Below are 16,404 nucleotides of genomic sequence, written 5' to 3'. Positions count from 1 at the left end.
TTTATGTCTTAAAAGACGCAGAACCTCCTTTGTTTTCGTACGCGAGGCGTGGGACCCACGTGAACGATCGGCTCCGTTCCAAAAATACGAAAACCATCAACCATGAAGCGGAGACCACCCGAGCATAGAAATAGCAAGAAAGAAAAAAAAACCGCACGTAAAATCTAAAAAAACGCAAACGGACAACGAAAAAGGGGGGTGCAACACGAGGACTTCCCAGGGGGTCACCCATCCTACTACTACTCTCGCCCAAGCACGCTTAACTGCGGAGTTCTGATGGGATCCGGTGCATTAGTGCTGGTATGATCGCACCAGAAATACTATCCATGCTTATTGCTTGTATGTCTTAAAAGACGCAGAACCTCCTTTGTTTTTGTACGCGAGGCGTGGGACCCACGTGACCGATCGGCTCCGTTCCAAAAATACGAAGACCATGAACCATGAAACGGAGGCCACCCGAGCATAGAAATAGCAAGAAAGAAAAAAAAACAAAAAAAAAAACCGCACGGAAAATTTAAAAAAACGCAAACGGGCAACGAAAAAGAGGGGTGCAACACGAGGACTTCCCAGGGGGTCACCCATCCTAGTACTACTCTCGCCGAAGCACGCTTACCTGCAGAGTTCTGATGGGATCCGGTGCATTAGTGCTGGTATGATCGCACCCGAAATACTATCCATGCTTATTGATTTTATGTCTTAAAAGACGCAGAACCTCCTTTGTTTTCGTACGCGAGGCGTGGGACCCACGTGACCGATCGGCTCCGTTCCAAAAATACGAAAAGCATCAACCATGAAGCAGAGGCCACCCGAGCATAGAAATAGCAAGAAAGAAAAAAAAACAAAAAAAAAACACACGTAAAATCTTAAAAAACGCAAACGGGCAACAAAAAATGGTGGTGCAACACGAGGACTTCCCAGGGGGTCACCCATCCTAGTACTACTCTCGCCCAAGCACGCTTAACTGCGGAGTTCTGATGAGATCCGGTGCATTAATGCTGGTATGATCGCACCCGAAATACTATCCATGCTTATTGCTTGTATGTCTTAAAAGACACAGAACCTCCTTTGTTTTCGTACGCGAGGCGTGGGACCCACGTGACCGATCGGCTCCGTTCCAAAAATACGAAGACCATGAACCATGAAACGGAGGCCACCCGAGCATAGAAATAGCAAGAAAGAAAAAAAAACAAAAAAAACCGCACGTAAAATCTAAAAAAACGCAAACGGGCAACGAAAAAGGGGGGTGCAACACGAGGACTTCCCAGGGGGTCACCGATCCTAGTACTACTCTCGCCCAAGCACGCTTAACTGCGGAGTTCTGATGGGATCCGGTGCATTAATGCTGGTATGATCGCACCCGAAATACTATCCATGCTTATTGCTTTTATGTCTTAAAAGACACAGAACCTCCTTTGTTTTCGTACGCGAGGCGTCGGACTCACGTGACCGATCGGCTCCGTTCCAAAAATACGAAAACCATCAACCATGAAGCGGTGGCCACCCGAGCATAGAAATAGCAAGAAAGAAAAAAAAACAAAAAAAAAACCGCACGTAAACACGAGGACTTCCCAGGGGGTCACCCATCCTAGTACTACTCTCGCCCAAGTACGCTTAACTGCGGAGTTCTGATGGGATCCGGTGCATTAGTGCTGGTATGATCGCACCCGAAATACTATCCATGCTTATTGCTTTTATGTCTTAAAAGACGCAGAACCTCCTTTGTTTTCGTACGCGAGGCGTGGGACCCACGTGACCGATCGGCTCCGTTCCAAAAATACGAAGACCATGAACCATGAAACGGAGGCCACCCGAGCATAGAAATAGCAAGAAAGAAAAAAAACAAAAAAAAACCGCACGTAAAATCTAAAAAAACGCAAACGGGCAACGAAAAAGGGGGGTGCAACACGAGGACTTCCCAGGGGGTCACCGATCCTAGTACTACTCTCGCCCAAGCACGCTTAACTGCGGAGTTCTGATGGGATCCGGTGCATTAATGCTGGTATGATCGCACCCGAAATACTATCCATGCTTATTGCTTTTATGTCTTAAAAGACACAGAACCTCCTTTGTTTTCGTACGCGAGGCGTCGGACTCACGTGACCGATCGGCTCCGTTCCAAAAATACAAAAACCATCAACCATGAAGCGGTGGCCACCCGAGCATAGAAATAGCAAGAAAGAAAAAAAAACAAAAAAAAAACCGCACGTAAACACGAGGACTTCCCAGGGGGTCACCCATCCTAGTACTACTCTCGCCCAAGTACGCTTAACTGCGGAGTTCTGATGGGATCCGGTGCATTAGTGCTGGTATGATCGCACCCGAAATACTATCCATGCTTATTGCTTTTATGTCTTAAAAGACGCAGAACCTCCTTTGTTTTCGTACGCGAGGCGTGGGACCCACGTGAACGATCGGCTCCGTTCCAAAAATACGAAAACCATCAACCATGAAGCGGAGACCACCCGAGCATAGAAATAGCAAGAAAGAAAAAAAAACCGCACGTAAAATCTAAAAAAACGCAAACGGACAACGAAAAAGGGGGGTGCAACACGAGGACTTCCCAGGGGGTCACCCATCCTACTACTACTCTCGCCCAAGCACGCTTAACTGCGGAGTTCTGATGGGATCCGGTGCATTAGTGCTGGTATGATCGCACCAGAAATACTATCCATGCTTATTGCTTGTATGTCTTAAAAGACGCAGAACCTCCTTTGTTTTTGTACGCGAGGCGTGGGACCCACGTGACCGATCGGCTCCGTTCCAAAAATACGAAGACCATGAACCATGAAACGGAGGCCACCCGAGCATAGAAATAGCAAGAAAGAAAAAAAAAACAAAAAAAAAAACCGCACGGAAAATTTAAAAAAACGCAAACGGGCAACGAAAAAGGGGGGTGCAACACGAGGACTTCCCAGGGGGTCACCCATCCTAGTACTACTCTCGCCGAAGCACGCTTACCTGCAGAGTTCTGATGGGATCCGGTGCATTAGTGCTGGTATGATCGCACCCGAAATACTATCCATGCTTATTGATTTTATGTCTTAAAAGACGCAGAACCTCCTTTGTTTTCGTACGCGAGGCGTGGGACCCACGTGACCGATCGGCTCCGTTCCAAAAATACGAAAAGCATCAACCATGAAGCAGAGGCCACCCGAGCATAGAAATAGCAAGAAAGAAAAAAAAACAAAAAAAAAACACACGTAAAATCTTAAAAAACGCAAACGGGCAACGAAAAATGGTGGTGCAACACGAGGACTTCCCAGGGGGTCACCAATCCTAGTACTACTCTCGCCCAAGCACGCTTAACTGCGGAGTTCTGATGAGATCCGGTGCATTAGTGCTGGTATGATCGCACCCGAAATACTATCCATGCTTATTGCTTGTATGTCTTAAAAGACACAGAACCTCCTTTGTTTTCGTACGCGAGGCGTGGGACCCACGTGACCGATCGGCTCCGTTCCAAAAATACGAAGACCATGAACCATGAAACGGAGGCCACCCGAGCATAGAAATAGCAAGAAAGAAAAAAAAAACAAAAAAAAACCGCACGTAAAATCTAAAAAAACGCAAACGGGCAACGAAAAAGGGGGGTGCAACACGAGGACTTCCCAGGGGGTCACCGATCCTAGTACTACTCTCGCCCAAGCACGCTTAACTGCGGAGTTCTGATGGGATCCGGTGCATTAATGCTGGTATGATCGCACCCGAAATACTATCCATGCTTATTGCTTTTATGTCTTAAAAGACACAGAACCTCCTTTGTTTTCGTACGCGAGGCGTCGGACTCACGTGACCGATCGGCTCCGTTCCAAAAATACGAAAACCATCAACCATGAAGCGGTGGCCACCCGAGCATAGAAATAGCAAGAAAGAAAAAAAAACAAAAAAAAAACCGCACGTAAACACGAGGACTTCCCAGGGGGTCACCCATCCTAGTACTACTCTCGCCCAAGTACGCTTAACTGCGGAGTTCTGATGGGATCCGGTGCATTAGTGCTGGTATGATCGCACCCGAAATACTATCCATGCTTATTGCTTTTATGTCTTAAAAGACGCAGAACCTCCTTTGTTTTCGTACGCGAGGCGTGGGACCCACGTGAACGATCGGCTCCGTTCCAAAAATACGAAAACCATCAACCATGAAGCGGAGGCCACCCGAGCATAGAAATAGCAAGAAAGAAAAAAAAAACCGCACGTAAAATCTAAAAAAACGCAAACGGACAACGAAAAAAGGGGGTGCAACACGAGGACTTCCCAGGGGGTCACCCATCCTACTACTACTCTCGCCCAAGCACGCTTAACTGCGGAGTTCTGATGGGATCCGGTGCATTAGTGCTGGTATGATCGCACCAGAAATACTATCCATGCTTATTGCTTGTATGTCTTAAAAGACGCAGAACCTCCTTTGTTTTTGTACGCGAGGCGTGGGACCCACGTGACCGATCGGCTCCGTTCCAAAAATACGAAGACCATGAACCATGAAACGGAGGCCACCCGAGCATAGAAATAGCAAGAAAGAAAAAAAAAACAAAAAAAAAACCGCACGGAAAATTTAAAAAAACGCAAACGGGCAACGAAAAAGGGGGGTGCAACACGAGGACTTCCCAGGGGGTCACCCATCCTAGAACTACTCTCGCTGAAGCACGCTTAACTGAAGAGTTCTGATGGGATCCGGTGCATTAGTGCTGGTATGATCGCACCCGAAATACTATCCATGCTTATTGCTTTTATGTCTTAAAAGACGCAGAACCTCCTTTGTTTTCGTACGCGAGGCGTGGGACCCACGTGACCGATCGGCTCCGTTCCAAAAATACGAAAACCATCAACCATGAAGCGGAGGCCACCCGAGCATAGAAATAGCAAGAAAGAAAAAAAAAACAAAAAAAAACCGCACGTAAAATCTAAAAAAATGCAAACGGACAACGAAAAAGGGGGGTGCAACACGAGGACTTCCCAGGGGGTCACCCATCCTAGTACTACTCTCGCCCAAGCACGCTTAACTGCGGAGTTCTGATGAGATCCGGTGCATTAGTGCTGGTATGATCGCACCCGAAATACTATCCATGCTTATTGCTTGTATGTCTTAAAAGACGCAGAACCTCCTTTGTTTTCGTACGCGAGGCGTGGGACCCACGTGACCGATCGGCTCCGTTCCAAAAATACGAAGACCATGAACCATGAAACGGAGGCCACCCGAGCATAGAAATAGCAAGAAAGAAAAAAAAACAAAAAAAAACCGCACGTAAAATCTAAAAAAACGCAAACGGGCAACGAAAAAGGGGGTGCAACACGAGGACTTCCCAGGGGGTCACCGATCCTAGTACTACTCTCGCCCAAGCACGCTTAACTGCGGAGTTCTGATGGGATCCGGTGCATTAATGCTGGTATGATCGCACCCGAAATACTATCCATGCTTATTGCTTTTATGTCTTAAAAGACACAGAACCTCCTTTGTTTTCGTACGCGAGGCGTCGGACTCACGTGACCGATCGGCTCCGTTCCAAAAATACGAAAACCATCAACCATGAAGTGGTGGCCACCCGAGCATAGAAATAGCAAGAAAGAAAAAAAAACAAAAAAAAAACCGCACGTAAACACGAGGACTTCCCAGGGGGTCACCCATCCTAGTACTACTCTCGCCCAAGTACGCTTAACTGCGGAGTTCTGATGGGATCCGGTGCATTAGTGCTGGTATGATCGCACCCGAAATACTATCCATGCTTATTGCTTTTATGTCTTAAAAGACGCAGAACCTCCTTTGTTTTCGTACGCGAGGCGTGGGACCCACGTGAACGATCGGCTCCGTTCCAAAAATACGAAAACCATCAACCATGAAGCGGAGGCCACCCGAGCATAGAAATAGCAAGAAAGAAAAAAAAAACCGCACGTAAAATCTAAAAAAACGCAAACGGACAACGAAAAAGGGGGGTGCAACACGAGGACTTCCCAGGGGGTCACCCATCCTACTACTACTCTCGCCCAAGCACGCTTCACTGCGGAGTTCTGATGGGATCCGGTGCATTAGTGCTGGTATGATCGCACCAAAATACTATCCATGCTTATTGCTTGTATGTCTTAAAAGACGCAGAACCTCCTTTGTTTTTGTACGCGAGGCGTGGGACCCACGTGACCGATCGGCTCCGTTCCAAAAATACGAAGACCATGAACCATGAAACGAAGGCCACCCGAGCATAGAAATAGCAAGAAAGAAAAAAAACAAAAAAAAAACCGCACGGAAAATTTAAAAAAACGCAAACGGGCAACGAAAAAGGGGGGTGCAACACGAGGACTTCCCAGGGGGTCACCCATCCTAGTACTACTCTCGCCGAAGCACGCTTAACTGCAGAGTTCTGATGGGATCCGGTGCATTAGTGCTGGTATGATCGCACCCGAAATAGTATCCATGCTTATTGCTTTTATGTCTTAAAAGACGCAGAACCTCCTTTGTTTTCGTACGCGAGGCGTGGGACCCACGTGACCGATCGGCTCCGTTCCAAAAATACGAAACCCATCAACCATGAATCGGAGGCTACCCGAGCATAGAAATAGCAAGAAAGAAAAAAAAAACCGCACGTAAAATCTAAAAAAACGCAAACGGACAACGAAAAAGGGGGGGGGTGCAACACGAGAACTTCGCAGGGGGTCACCCATCCTAGTACTACTCTCGCCCAAGCACGCTTCACTGCAGAGTTCTGATGGGATCTGGTGCATTGGTGTTGGTATGATCGCACCCGAAATACTATCCATGCTTATTGCTTCTATGTCTTAAAAGACGCAGAACCTCCTTTGTTTTCGTACGCGAGGCGTGGGACCCACGTGACCGATCGGCTCCGTTCCAAAAATACGAAAACCATCAACCATGAAGCGGTGGCCACCCGAGCATAGAAATAGCAAGAAAGAAAAAAAAAAAAAAACCGCACGTAAAATCTAAAAAAACGCAAACGGGGAACGAAAAAGGGGGGTGCAACACGAGGACTTCCCAGGGGGTCACCCATCCTAGTACTACTCTCGCCCAAGCACGCTTAACTGCGGAGTTCTGATGGGATCCGGTGCATTAGTGCTGGTATGATCGCACCCGAAATAGTATCCATGCTTATTGCTTTTATGTCTTAAAAGACGCAGAACCTCCTTTGTTTTCGTACGCGAGGCGTGGGACCCACGTGACCGATCGGCTCCGTTCCAAAAATACGAAAACCATCAACCATGAATCGGAGGCTACCCGAGCATAGAAATAGCAAGAAAGAAAAAAAAACCGCACGTAAAATCTAAAAAAACGCAAACGGACAACGAAAAAGGGGGGGGGGGGGTGCAACACGAGGACTTCCCAGGGGGTCACCCATCCTAGTACTACTCTCGCCCAAGCACGCTTCACTGCAGAGTTCTGATGGGATCTGGTGCATTGGTGCTGGTATGATCGCACCAAAAATACTATCCATGCTTATTGCTTGTATGTCTTAAAAGACGCAGAACCTCCTTTGTTTTTGTACGCGAGGCGTGGGACCCACGTGACCGATCGGCTCCGTTCCAAAAATACGAAAACCATCAACCATGAAGCGGTGGCCACCCGAGCATAGAAATAGCAAGAAAGAAAAAAAAAACAAAAAAAAACCGCACGTAAAATTTAAAAAAACGCAAACGGGCAACGAAAAAGGGGGGTGCAACACGAGGACTTCCCAGGGGGTCACCCATCCTAGTACTACTCTCGCCGAAGCACGCTTAACTGCGGAGTTCTGATGGGATCCGGTGCATTAGTGCTGGTATGATCGCACCCGAAATAGTATCCATGCTTATTGCTTTTATGTCTTAAAAGACGCAGAACCTCCTTTGTTTTCGTACGCGAGGCGTGGGACCCACGTGACCGATCGGCTCCGTTCCAAAAATACGAAAACCATCAACCATGAATCGGAGGCTACCCGAGCATAGAAATAGCAAGAAAGAAAAAAAAAACCGCACGTAAAATCTAAAAAAACGCAAACGGACAACGAAAAAGGGGGGGGTGCAACACGAGAACTTCCCAGGGGGTCACCCATCCTAGTACTACTCTCGCCCAAGCACGCTTCACTGCAGAGTTCTGATGGGATCTGGTGCATTGGTGTTGGTATGATCGCACCCGAAATACTATCCATGCTTATTGCTTCTATGTCTTAAAAGACGCAGAACCTCCTTTTCTTTCGTACGCGAGGCGTGGGACCCACGTGACCGATCGGCTCCGTTCCAAAAATACGAAAACCATCAACCATGAAGCGGTGGCCACCCGAGCATAGAAATAGCAAGAAAGAAAAAAAAAAAAAAAAACCGCACGTAAAATCTAAAAAAACGCAAACGGGGAACGAAAAAGGGGGTGCAACACGAGGACTTCCCAGGGGGTCACCCATCCTAGTACTACTCTCGCCCAAGCACGCTTAACTGCGGAGTTCTGATGGGATCCGGTGCATTAGTGCTGGTATGATCGCACCCGAAATAGTCTCCATGCTTATTGCTTTTATGTCTTAAAAGACGCAGAACCTCCTTTGTTTTCGTACGCGAGGCGTGGGACCCACGTGACCGATCGGCTCCGTTCCAAAAATACGAAAACCATCAACCATGAATCGGAGGCTACCCGAGCATAGAAATAGCAAGAAAGAAAAAAAAACCGCACGTAAAATCTAAAAAAACGCAAACGGACAACGAAAAAGGGGGGGGGGGGTGCAACACGAGGACTTCCCAGGGGGTCACCCATCCTAGTACTACTCTCGCCCAAGCACGCTTCACTGCAGAGTTCTGATCGGATCTGGTGCATTGGTGTTGGTATGATCGCACCCGAAATACTATCCATGCTTATTGCTTCTATGTCTTAAAAGACGCAGAACCTCCTTTGTTTTCGTACGCGAGGCGTGGGACCCACGTGACCGATCGGCTCCGTTCCAAAAATACGAAAACCATCAACCATGAAGCGGTGGCCACCCGAGCATAGAAATAGCAAGAAAGAAAAAAAAAACAAAAAAAAACCGCACGTAAAATCTAAAAAAACGCAAACGGGTAACGAAAAAGGGGGGTGCAACACGAGGACTTCCCAGGGGGTCACCCATCCTAGTACTACTCTCGCCCAAGCACGCTTAACTGCGGAGTTCTGATGGGATCCGGTGCATTAGTGCTGGTATGATCGCACCCGAAATACTATCCATGCTTATTGCTTTTATGTCTTAAAAGACGCAGAACCTCCTTTATTTTCGTACGCGAGGCGTGGGACCCACGTGACCGATCGGCTCCGTTCCAAAAATACGAAAACCATCAACCATGAAGCGGAGGCCACCCGAGCATAGAAATAGCAAGAAAGAAAAAAAAACCGCACGTAAAATCTAAAAAAACGCAAACGGACAACGAAAAAGGGGGTGCAACACGAGGACTTCCCAGGGGGTCACCCATCCTACTACTACTCTCGCCCAAGCACGCTTAACTGCGGAGTTCTGATGGGATCCGGTGCATTAGTGCTGGTATGATCGCACCAAAAATACTATCCATGCTTATTGCTTGTATGTCTTAAAAGACGCAGAACCTCCTTTGTTTTTGTACGCGAGGCGTGGGACCCACGTGACCGATCGGCTCCGTTCCAAAAATACGAAGACCATGAACCATGAAACGGAGGTCACCCGAGCATAGAAATAGCAAGAAAGAAAAAAAACAAAAAAAAAACCGCACGGAAAATTTAAAAAAACGCAAACGGGCAACGAAAAAGGGGGGTGCAACACGAGGACTTCCCAGGGGGTCACCCATCCTAGTAGTACTCTCGCCGAAGCACGCTTAACTGCAGAGTTCTGATGGGATCCGGTGCATTAGTGCTGGTATGATCGCACCCGAAATAGTATCCATGCTTATTGCTTTTATGTCTTAAAAGACGCAGAACCTCCTTTGTTTTCGTACGCGAGGCGTGGGACCCACGTGACCGATCGGCTCCGTTCCAAAAATACGAAAACCATCAACCATGAATCGGAGGCTACCCGAGCATAGAAATAGCAAGAAAGAAAAAAAAAACCGCACGTAAAATCTAAAAAAACGCAAACGGACAACGAAAAAGGGGGGGGGGGTGCAACACGAGAACTTCCCAGGGGGTCACCCATCCTAGTACTACTCTCGCCCAAGCACGCTTCACTGCAGAGTTCTGATGGGATCTGGTGCATTGGTGTTGGTATGATCGCACCCGAAATACTATCCATGCTTATTGCTTCTATGTCTTAAAAGACGCAGAACCTCCTTTGTTTTCGTACGCGAGGCGTGGGACCCACGTGACCGATCGGCTCCGTTCCAAAAATACGAAAACCATCAACCATGAAGCGGTGGCCACCCGAGCATAGAAATAGCAAGAAAGAAAAAAAAAAAAAACCGCACGTAAAATCTAAAAAAACGCAAACGGGGAACGAAAAAGGGGGGTGCAACACGAGGACTTCCCAGGGGGTCACCCATCCTAGTACTACTCTCGCCCAAGCACGCTTAACTGCGGAGTTCTGATGGGATCCGGTGCATTAGTGCTGGTATGATCGCACCCGAAATAGTATCCATGCTTATTGCTTTTATGTCTTAAAAGACGCAGAACCTCCTTTGTTTTCGTACGCGAGGCGTGGGACCCACGTGACCGATCGGCTCCGTTCCAAAAATACGAAAACCATCAACCATGAATCGGAGGCTACCCGAGCATAGAAATAGCAAGAAAGAAAAAAAAAACCGCACGTAAAATCTAAAAAAACGCAAACGGACAACGAAAAAGGGGGGGGGGGGTGCAACACGAGGACTTCCCAGGGGGTCACCCATCCTAGTACTACTCTCGCCCAAGCACGCTTCACTGCAGAGTTCTGATGGGATCTGGTGCATTGGTGTTGGTATGATCGCACCCGAAATACTATCCATGCTTATTGCTTCTATGTCTTAAAAGACGCAGAACCTCCTTTGTTTTCGTACGCGAGGCGTGGGACCCACGTGACCGATCGGCTCCGTTCCAAAAATACGAAAACCATCAACCATGAAGCGGTGGCCACCCGAGCATAGAAATAGCAAGAAAGAAAAAAAAAACAAAAAAAAACCGCACGTAAAATCTAAAAAAACGCAAACGGGCAACGAAAAAGGGGGGTGCAACACGAGGACTTCCCAGGGGGTCACCCATCCTAGTACTACTCTCGCCCAAGCACGCTTAACTGCGGAGTTCTGATGGGATCCGGTGCATTAGTGCTGGTATGATCGCACCCGAAATATTATCCATGCTTATTGCTTTTATGTCTTAAAAGACGCAGAACCTCCTTTGTTTTCGTACGCGAGGCGTGGGACCCACGTGACCGATCGGCTCCGTTCCAAAAATACGAAAACCATCAACCATGAAGCGGAGGCCACCCGAGCATAGAAATAGCAAGAAAGAAAAAAAAACCGCACGAAAAATCTAAAAAAACGCAAACGGACAACGAAAAAGGGGGTGCAACACGAGGACTTCCCAGGGGGTCACCCATGCTAGTACTACTCTCGCCCAAGCGCGCTTAACTGCGGAGTTCTGATGGGATCCGGTGCATGAGTGCTGGTATGATCGCACCCGAAATACTATCCATGCTTATTGCTTGTATGTCTTAAAAGACGCAGAACCTCCTTTGTTTTCGTACGCGAGGCGTGGGACCCACGTGACCGATCGGCTCCGTTCCAAAAATACGAAGACCATGAACCATGAAACGGAGGCCACCCGAGCATAGAAATAGCAAGAAAGAAAAAAAAACAAAAAAAAAACCGCACGGAAAATTTAAAAAAACGCAAACGGGCAACGAAAAAGGGGGGTGCAACACGAGGACTTCCCAGGGGGTCACCCATCCTAGTACTACTCTCGCCGAAGCACGCTTAACTGCAGAGTTCTGATGGGATCCGGTGCATTAGTGCTGGTATGATCGCACCCGAAATAGTATCCATGCTTATTGCTTTTATGTCTTAAAAGACGCAGAACCTCCTTTGTTTTCGTACGCGAGGCGTGGGACCCACGTGACCGATCGGCTCCGTTCCAAAAATACGAAAACCATCAACCATGAATCGGAGGCTACCCGAGCATAGAAATAGCAAGAAAGAAAAAAAAAAACAAAAAAAAACCGCACGTAAAATCTAAAAAAACGCAAACGGGTAACGAAAAATGGGGGTGCAACACGAGGACTTCCCAGGGGGTCACCCATCCTAGTACTACTCTCGCCCAAGCACGCTTAACTGCGGAGTTCTGATGGGATCCGGTGCATTAGTGCTGGTATGATCGCACCCGAAATACTATCCATGCTTATTGCTTTTATGTCTTAAAAGACGCAGAACCTCCTTTGTTTTCGTACGCGAGGCGTGGGACCCACGTGACCGATCGGCTCCGTTCCAAAAATACGAAAACCATCAACCATGAAGCGGAGGCCACCCGAGCATAGAAATAGCAAGAAAGAAAAAAAAAACCGCACGTAAAATCTAAAAAAACGCAAACGGACAACGAAAAAGGGGGTGCAACACGAGGACTTCCCAGGGGGTCACCCATCCTACTACTACTCTCGCCCAAGCACGCTTAACTGCGGAGTTCTGATGGGATCCGGTGCATTAGTGCTGGTATGATCGCACCAAAAATACTATCCATTGCTTATTGCTTGTATGTCTTAAAAGACGCAGAACCTCCTTTGTTTTTGTACGCGAGGCGTGGGACCCACGTGACCGATCGGCTCCGTTCCAAAAATACGAAGACCATGAACCATGAAACGGAGGCCACCCGAGCATAGAAATAGCAAGAAAGAAAAAAAACAAAAAAAAAACCGCACGGAAAATTTAAAAAAACGCAAACGGGCAACGAAAAAGGGGGGTGCAACACGAGGACTTCCCAGGGGGTCACCCATCCTAGTACTACTCTCGCCGAAGCACGCTTAACTGCAGAGTTCTGATGGGATCCGGTGCATTAGTGCTGGTATGATCGCACCCGAAATAGTATCCATGCTTATTGCTTTTATGTCTTAAAAGACGCAGAACCTCCTTTGTTTTCGTACGCGAGGCGTGGGACCCACGTGACCGATCGGCTCCGTTCCAAAAATACGAAAACCATCAACCATGAATCGGAGGCTACCCGAGCATAGAAATAGCAAGAAAGAAAAAAAAAACCGCACGTAAAATCTAAAAAAACGCAAACGGACAACGAAAAAGGGGGGGGTGCAACACGAGAACTTCCCAGGGGGTCACCCATCCTAGTACTACTCTCGCCCAAGCACGCTTCACTGCAGAGTTCTGATGGGATCTGGTGCATTGGTGTTGGTATGATCGCACCCGAAATACTATCCATGCTTATTGCTTCTATGTCTTAAAAGACGCAGAACCTCCTTTGTTTTCGTACGCGAGGCGTGGGACCCACGTGACCGATCGGCTCCGTTCCAAAAATACGAAAACCATCAACCATGAAGCGGTGGCCACCCGAGCATAGAAATAGCAAGAAAGAAAAAAAAAAAAAAAAACCGCACGTAAAATCTAAAAAAACGCAAACGGGGAACGAAAAAGGGGGGTGCAACACGAGGACTTCCCAGGGGGTCACCCATCCTAGTACTACTTATTGCTTCTATGTCTTAAAAGACGCAGAACCTCCTTTGTTTTCGTACGCGAGGCGTGGGACCCACGTGACCGATCGGCTCCGTTCCAAAAATACGAAAACCATCAACCATGAAGCGGTGGCCACCCGAGCATAGAAATAGCAAGAAAGAAAAAAAAACCACACGTAAAATCTAAAAAAACGCAAACGGACAACGAAAAAGGGGGGTGCAACACGAGGACTTCCCAGGGGGTCACCCATCCTACTACTACTCTCGCCCAAGCACGCTTAACTGCGGAGTTCTGATGGGATCCGGTGCATTAGTGCTGGTATGATCGCACCAAAAATACTATCCATGCTTATTGCTTGTATGTCTTAAAAAAAAACCGCACGTAAAATCTATAAAAACGCAAACGGACAACGAAAAAGGGGGGGGGGGTGCAACACGAGGACTTCCCAGGGGGTCACCCATCCTAGTACTACTCTCGCCCAAGCACGCTTCACTGCAGAGTTCTGATGGGATCTGGTGCATTGGTGTTGGTATGATCGCACCCGAAATACTATCCATGCTTATTGCTTCTATGTCTTAAAAGACGCAGAACCTCCTTTGTTTTCGTACGCGAGGCGTGGGACCCACGTGACCGATCGGCTCCGTTCCAAAAATACGAAAACCATCAACCATGAAGCGGTGGCCACCCGAGCATAGAAATAGCAAGAAAGAAAAAAAAAACAAAAAAAAACCGCACGTAATATCTAAAAAAACGCAAACGGGGAACGAAAAAGGGGGGTGCAATACGAGGACTTCCCAGGGGGTCACCCATCCTAGTACTACTCTCGCCCAAGCACGCTTAACTGCGGAGTTCTGATGGGATCCGGTGCATTAGTGCTGGTATGATCGCACCCGAAATACTATCCATGCTTATTGCTTTTATGTCTTAAAAGACGCAGAACCTCCTTTGTTTTCGTACGCGAGGCGTGGGACCCACGTGACCGATCGGCTCCGTTCCAAAAATACGAAAACCATCAACCATGAAGCGGAGGCCACCCGAGCATAGAAATAGCAAGAAAGAAAAAAAAACCGCACGTAAAATCTAAAAAAACGCAAAAGGACAACGAAAAAGGGGGTGCAACACGAGGACTTCCCAGGGGGTCACCCATGCTAGTACTACTCTCGCCCAAGCGCGCTTAACTGCGGAGTTCTGATGGGATCCGGTGCATTAGTGCTGGTATGATCGCACCCGAAATACTATCCATGCTTATTGCTTGTATGTCTTAAAAGACGCAGAACCTCCTTTGTTTTCGTACGCGAGGCGTGGGACCCACGTGACCGATCGGCTCCGTTCCAAAAATACGAAGACCATGAACCATGAAACGGAGGCCACCCGAGCATAGAAATAGCAAGAAAGAAAAAAAAACAAAAAAAAAACCGCACGGAAAATTTAAAAAAACGCAAACAGGCAACGAAAAAGGGGGGTGCAACACGAGGACTTCCCAGGGGGTCACCCATCCTAGTACTACTCTCGCCAAAGCACGCTTAACTGCAGAGTTCTGATGGGATCCGGTGCATTAGTGCTGGTATGATCGCACCCGAAATAGTATCCATGCTTATTGCTTTTATGTCTTAAAAGACGCAGAACCTCCTTTGTTTTCGTACGCGAGGCGTGGGACCCACGTGACCGATCGGCTCCGTTCCAAAAATACGAAAACCATCAACCATGAATCGGAGGCTACCCGAGCATAGAAATAGCAAGAAAGAAAAAAAAAACCGCACGTAAAATCTAAAAAAACGCAAACGGACAACGAAAAAGGGGGGGGTGCAACACGAGAACTTCCCAGGGGGTCACCCATCCTAGTACTACTCTCGCCCAAGCACGCTTCACTGCAGAGTTCTGATGGGATCTGGTGCATTGGTGTTGGTATGATCGCACCCGAAATACTATCCATGCTTATTGCTTCTATGTCTTAAAAGACGCAGAACCTCCTTTGTTTTCGTACGCGAGGCGTGGGACCCACGTGACCGATCGGCTCCGTTCCAAAAATACGAAAACCATCAACCATGAAGCGGTGGCCACCCGAGCATAGAAATAGCAAGAAAGAAAAAAAAAAAAAAAAAACCGCACGTAAAATCTAAAAAAACGCAAACGGGGAACGAAAAAGGGGGGTGCAACACGAGGACTTCCCAGGGGGTCACCCATCCTAGTACTACTTATTGCTTCTATGTCTTAAAAGACGCAGAACCTCCTTTGTTTTCGTACGCGAGGCGTGGGACCCACGTGACCGATCGGCTCCGTTCCAAAAATACGAAAACCATCAACCATGAAGCGGTGGCCACCCGAGCATAGAAATAGCAAGAAAGAAAAAAAAACCACACGTAAAATCTAAAAAAACGCAAACGGACAACGAAAAAGGGGGGTGCAACACGAGGACTTCCCAGGGGGTCACCCATCCTACTACTACTCTCGCCCAAGCACGCTTAACTGCGGAGTTCTGATGGGATCCGGTGCATTAGTGCTGGTATGATCGCACCAAAAATACTATCCATGCTTATTGCTTGTATGTCTTAAAAAAAAACCGCACGTAAAATCTATAAAAACGCAAACGGACAACGAAAAAGGGGGGGGGGGTGCAACACGAGGACTTCCCAGGGGGTCACCCATCCTAGTACTACTCTCGCCCAAGCACGCTTCACTGCAGAGTTCTGATGGGATCTGGTGCATTGGTGTTGGTATGATCGCACCCGAAATACTATCCATGCTTATTGCTTCTATGTCTTAAAAGACGCAGAACCTCCTTTGTTTTCGTACGCGAGGCGTGGGACCCACGTGACCGATCGGCTCCGTTCCAAAAATACGAAAACCATCAACCATGAA

At 47.7% G+C, this 16,404-nt stretch overlaps 47 non-coding genes across 47 annotated transcripts; all 47 read right to left on the bottom strand.

The window, feature by feature from the left end:
• Positions 1–195: 195 nt before the first annotated feature.
• On the bottom strand, positions 196–314 carry LOC145144674 (5S ribosomal RNA). Its single transcript, XR_013725680.1, has one exon. It is a non-coding gene; the product is annotated as a 5S ribosomal RNA (ribosomal RNA).
• A 231-nt stretch (positions 315–545) lies between these two features.
• LOC145149128 (5S ribosomal RNA) lies at positions 546–664 on the bottom strand. The gene has a single exon (XR_013729986.1). It is a non-coding gene; the product is annotated as a 5S ribosomal RNA (ribosomal RNA).
• Positions 665–893: 229 nt separating this feature from the next.
• On the bottom strand, positions 894–1,012 carry LOC145145989 (5S ribosomal RNA). The gene has a single exon (XR_013726938.1). It is a non-coding gene; the product is annotated as a 5S ribosomal RNA (ribosomal RNA).
• Positions 1,013–1,240: 228 nt separating this feature from the next.
• Positions 1,241–1,359, bottom strand: LOC145147036 (5S ribosomal RNA). Its single transcript, XR_013727953.1, has one exon. It is a non-coding gene; the product is annotated as a 5S ribosomal RNA (ribosomal RNA).
• A 187-nt stretch (positions 1,360–1,546) lies between these two features.
• LOC145150762 (5S ribosomal RNA) lies at positions 1,547–1,666 on the bottom strand. Its single transcript, XR_013731571.1, has one exon. It is a non-coding gene; the product is annotated as a 5S ribosomal RNA (ribosomal RNA).
• Positions 1,667–1,894: 228 nt separating this feature from the next.
• LOC145147035 (5S ribosomal RNA) lies at positions 1,895–2,013 on the bottom strand. The gene has a single exon (XR_013727952.1). It is a non-coding gene; the product is annotated as a 5S ribosomal RNA (ribosomal RNA).
• A 187-nt stretch (positions 2,014–2,200) lies between these two features.
• On the bottom strand, positions 2,201–2,320 carry LOC145150760 (5S ribosomal RNA). Its single transcript, XR_013731569.1, has one exon. It is a non-coding gene; the product is annotated as a 5S ribosomal RNA (ribosomal RNA).
• Positions 2,321–2,539: 219 nt separating this feature from the next.
• On the bottom strand, positions 2,540–2,658 carry LOC145144672 (5S ribosomal RNA). The gene has a single exon (XR_013725679.1). It is a non-coding gene; the product is annotated as a 5S ribosomal RNA (ribosomal RNA).
• Positions 2,659–2,890: 232 nt separating this feature from the next.
• Positions 2,891–3,009, bottom strand: LOC145149126 (5S ribosomal RNA). The gene has a single exon (XR_013729984.1). It is a non-coding gene; the product is annotated as a 5S ribosomal RNA (ribosomal RNA).
• A 229-nt stretch (positions 3,010–3,238) lies between these two features.
• LOC145148773 (5S ribosomal RNA) lies at positions 3,239–3,357 on the bottom strand. Its single transcript, XR_013729642.1, has one exon. It is a non-coding gene; the product is annotated as a 5S ribosomal RNA (ribosomal RNA).
• A 230-nt stretch (positions 3,358–3,587) lies between these two features.
• LOC145147034 (5S ribosomal RNA) lies at positions 3,588–3,706 on the bottom strand. Its single transcript, XR_013727951.1, has one exon. It is a non-coding gene; the product is annotated as a 5S ribosomal RNA (ribosomal RNA).
• A 187-nt stretch (positions 3,707–3,893) lies between these two features.
• On the bottom strand, positions 3,894–4,013 carry LOC145150759 (5S ribosomal RNA). Its single transcript, XR_013731568.1, has one exon. It is a non-coding gene; the product is annotated as a 5S ribosomal RNA (ribosomal RNA).
• A 220-nt stretch (positions 4,014–4,233) lies between these two features.
• On the bottom strand, positions 4,234–4,352 carry LOC145144671 (5S ribosomal RNA). Its single transcript, XR_013725678.1, has one exon. It is a non-coding gene; the product is annotated as a 5S ribosomal RNA (ribosomal RNA).
• Positions 4,353–4,583: 231 nt separating this feature from the next.
• LOC145151120 (5S ribosomal RNA) lies at positions 4,584–4,702 on the bottom strand. Its single transcript, XR_013731911.1, has one exon. It is a non-coding gene; the product is annotated as a 5S ribosomal RNA (ribosomal RNA).
• Positions 4,703–4,932: 230 nt separating this feature from the next.
• Positions 4,933–5,051, bottom strand: LOC145154331 (5S ribosomal RNA). The gene has a single exon (XR_013734807.1). It is a non-coding gene; the product is annotated as a 5S ribosomal RNA (ribosomal RNA).
• A 228-nt stretch (positions 5,052–5,279) lies between these two features.
• Positions 5,280–5,398, bottom strand: LOC145147033 (5S ribosomal RNA). Its single transcript, XR_013727950.1, has one exon. It is a non-coding gene; the product is annotated as a 5S ribosomal RNA (ribosomal RNA).
• A 187-nt stretch (positions 5,399–5,585) lies between these two features.
• LOC145150758 (5S ribosomal RNA) lies at positions 5,586–5,705 on the bottom strand. The gene has a single exon (XR_013731567.1). It is a non-coding gene; the product is annotated as a 5S ribosomal RNA (ribosomal RNA).
• A 220-nt stretch (positions 5,706–5,925) lies between these two features.
• On the bottom strand, positions 5,926–6,044 carry LOC145146533 (5S ribosomal RNA). The gene has a single exon (XR_013727473.1). It is a non-coding gene; the product is annotated as a 5S ribosomal RNA (ribosomal RNA).
• A 228-nt stretch (positions 6,045–6,272) lies between these two features.
• On the bottom strand, positions 6,273–6,391 carry LOC145147442 (5S ribosomal RNA). Its single transcript, XR_013728345.1, has one exon. It is a non-coding gene; the product is annotated as a 5S ribosomal RNA (ribosomal RNA).
• Positions 6,392–6,614: 223 nt separating this feature from the next.
• LOC145148904 (5S ribosomal RNA) lies at positions 6,615–6,733 on the bottom strand. The gene has a single exon (XR_013729768.1). It is a non-coding gene; the product is annotated as a 5S ribosomal RNA (ribosomal RNA).
• Positions 6,734–6,958: 225 nt separating this feature from the next.
• Positions 6,959–7,077, bottom strand: LOC145155089 (5S ribosomal RNA). The gene has a single exon (XR_013735548.1). It is a non-coding gene; the product is annotated as a 5S ribosomal RNA (ribosomal RNA).
• Positions 7,078–7,303: 226 nt separating this feature from the next.
• LOC145146445 (5S ribosomal RNA) lies at positions 7,304–7,422 on the bottom strand. Its single transcript, XR_013727391.1, has one exon. It is a non-coding gene; the product is annotated as a 5S ribosomal RNA (ribosomal RNA).
• Positions 7,423–7,652: 230 nt separating this feature from the next.
• On the bottom strand, positions 7,653–7,771 carry LOC145145250 (5S ribosomal RNA). The gene has a single exon (XR_013726233.1). It is a non-coding gene; the product is annotated as a 5S ribosomal RNA (ribosomal RNA).
• A 222-nt stretch (positions 7,772–7,993) lies between these two features.
• LOC145147631 (5S ribosomal RNA) lies at positions 7,994–8,112 on the bottom strand. The gene has a single exon (XR_013728527.1). It is a non-coding gene; the product is annotated as a 5S ribosomal RNA (ribosomal RNA).
• Positions 8,113–8,338: 226 nt separating this feature from the next.
• Positions 8,339–8,457, bottom strand: LOC145155078 (5S ribosomal RNA). Its single transcript, XR_013735537.1, has one exon. It is a non-coding gene; the product is annotated as a 5S ribosomal RNA (ribosomal RNA).
• Positions 8,458–8,682: 225 nt separating this feature from the next.
• On the bottom strand, positions 8,683–8,801 carry LOC145149900 (5S ribosomal RNA). The gene has a single exon (XR_013730738.1). It is a non-coding gene; the product is annotated as a 5S ribosomal RNA (ribosomal RNA).
• Positions 8,802–9,031: 230 nt separating this feature from the next.
• Positions 9,032–9,150, bottom strand: LOC145155066 (5S ribosomal RNA). The gene has a single exon (XR_013735526.1). It is a non-coding gene; the product is annotated as a 5S ribosomal RNA (ribosomal RNA).
• Positions 9,151–9,368: 218 nt separating this feature from the next.
• Positions 9,369–9,487, bottom strand: LOC145144670 (5S ribosomal RNA). The gene has a single exon (XR_013725677.1). It is a non-coding gene; the product is annotated as a 5S ribosomal RNA (ribosomal RNA).
• Positions 9,488–9,716: 229 nt separating this feature from the next.
• Positions 9,717–9,835, bottom strand: LOC145149472 (5S ribosomal RNA). Its single transcript, XR_013730336.1, has one exon. It is a non-coding gene; the product is annotated as a 5S ribosomal RNA (ribosomal RNA).
• A 225-nt stretch (positions 9,836–10,060) lies between these two features.
• LOC145147630 (5S ribosomal RNA) lies at positions 10,061–10,179 on the bottom strand. The gene has a single exon (XR_013728526.1). It is a non-coding gene; the product is annotated as a 5S ribosomal RNA (ribosomal RNA).
• A 224-nt stretch (positions 10,180–10,403) lies between these two features.
• Positions 10,404–10,522, bottom strand: LOC145155055 (5S ribosomal RNA). The gene has a single exon (XR_013735515.1). It is a non-coding gene; the product is annotated as a 5S ribosomal RNA (ribosomal RNA).
• Positions 10,523–10,748: 226 nt separating this feature from the next.
• Positions 10,749–10,867, bottom strand: LOC145148055 (5S ribosomal RNA). The gene has a single exon (XR_013728957.1). It is a non-coding gene; the product is annotated as a 5S ribosomal RNA (ribosomal RNA).
• Positions 10,868–11,097: 230 nt separating this feature from the next.
• LOC145155043 (5S ribosomal RNA) lies at positions 11,098–11,216 on the bottom strand. The gene has a single exon (XR_013735504.1). It is a non-coding gene; the product is annotated as a 5S ribosomal RNA (ribosomal RNA).
• Positions 11,217–11,434: 218 nt separating this feature from the next.
• Positions 11,435–11,553, bottom strand: LOC145146679 (5S ribosomal RNA). Its single transcript, XR_013727612.1, has one exon. It is a non-coding gene; the product is annotated as a 5S ribosomal RNA (ribosomal RNA).
• Positions 11,554–11,783: 230 nt separating this feature from the next.
• LOC145147441 (5S ribosomal RNA) lies at positions 11,784–11,902 on the bottom strand. The gene has a single exon (XR_013728344.1). It is a non-coding gene; the product is annotated as a 5S ribosomal RNA (ribosomal RNA).
• Positions 11,903–12,133: 231 nt separating this feature from the next.
• Positions 12,134–12,252, bottom strand: LOC145155031 (5S ribosomal RNA). Its single transcript, XR_013735493.1, has one exon. It is a non-coding gene; the product is annotated as a 5S ribosomal RNA (ribosomal RNA).
• A 219-nt stretch (positions 12,253–12,471) lies between these two features.
• LOC145144669 (5S ribosomal RNA) lies at positions 12,472–12,590 on the bottom strand. Its single transcript, XR_013725676.1, has one exon. It is a non-coding gene; the product is annotated as a 5S ribosomal RNA (ribosomal RNA).
• Positions 12,591–12,820: 230 nt separating this feature from the next.
• Positions 12,821–12,939, bottom strand: LOC145147440 (5S ribosomal RNA). Its single transcript, XR_013728343.1, has one exon. It is a non-coding gene; the product is annotated as a 5S ribosomal RNA (ribosomal RNA).
• Positions 12,940–13,161: 222 nt separating this feature from the next.
• LOC145147629 (5S ribosomal RNA) lies at positions 13,162–13,280 on the bottom strand. Its single transcript, XR_013728525.1, has one exon. It is a non-coding gene; the product is annotated as a 5S ribosomal RNA (ribosomal RNA).
• Positions 13,281–13,758: 478 nt separating this feature from the next.
• Positions 13,759–13,877, bottom strand: LOC145144666 (5S ribosomal RNA). Its single transcript, XR_013725674.1, has one exon. It is a non-coding gene; the product is annotated as a 5S ribosomal RNA (ribosomal RNA).
• Positions 13,878–13,969: 92 nt separating this feature from the next.
• Positions 13,970–14,088, bottom strand: LOC145148054 (5S ribosomal RNA). The gene has a single exon (XR_013728956.1). It is a non-coding gene; the product is annotated as a 5S ribosomal RNA (ribosomal RNA).
• Positions 14,089–14,318: 230 nt separating this feature from the next.
• On the bottom strand, positions 14,319–14,437 carry LOC145155485 (5S ribosomal RNA). The gene has a single exon (XR_013735922.1). It is a non-coding gene; the product is annotated as a 5S ribosomal RNA (ribosomal RNA).
• Positions 14,438–14,655: 218 nt separating this feature from the next.
• LOC145145396 (5S ribosomal RNA) lies at positions 14,656–14,774 on the bottom strand. The gene has a single exon (XR_013726371.1). It is a non-coding gene; the product is annotated as a 5S ribosomal RNA (ribosomal RNA).
• Positions 14,775–15,004: 230 nt separating this feature from the next.
• On the bottom strand, positions 15,005–15,123 carry LOC145146850 (5S ribosomal RNA). Its single transcript, XR_013727774.1, has one exon. It is a non-coding gene; the product is annotated as a 5S ribosomal RNA (ribosomal RNA).
• A 222-nt stretch (positions 15,124–15,345) lies between these two features.
• LOC145147628 (5S ribosomal RNA) lies at positions 15,346–15,464 on the bottom strand. The gene has a single exon (XR_013728524.1). It is a non-coding gene; the product is annotated as a 5S ribosomal RNA (ribosomal RNA).
• A 479-nt stretch (positions 15,465–15,943) lies between these two features.
• On the bottom strand, positions 15,944–16,062 carry LOC145144665 (5S ribosomal RNA). The gene has a single exon (XR_013725673.1). It is a non-coding gene; the product is annotated as a 5S ribosomal RNA (ribosomal RNA).
• A 92-nt stretch (positions 16,063–16,154) lies between these two features.
• Positions 16,155–16,273, bottom strand: LOC145148053 (5S ribosomal RNA). The gene has a single exon (XR_013728955.1). It is a non-coding gene; the product is annotated as a 5S ribosomal RNA (ribosomal RNA).
• Between the last annotated feature and the right edge of the window lie 131 nt (positions 16,274–16,404).

Source organism: Lactuca virosa, chromosome 1 (genome assembly GCF_052849685.1).
Source record: "Lactuca virosa cultivar CGN04683 chromosome 1, Lactuca_virosa_CGN04683_v6, whole genome shotgun sequence".
Lineage (NCBI taxonomy): Eukaryota > Viridiplantae > Streptophyta > Magnoliopsida > Asterales > Asteraceae > Lactuca > Lactuca virosa.
The sequence above is the reverse complement of the archived record's forward strand: the minus strand, read 5'-3'. Positions and strand labels throughout refer to the sequence as shown.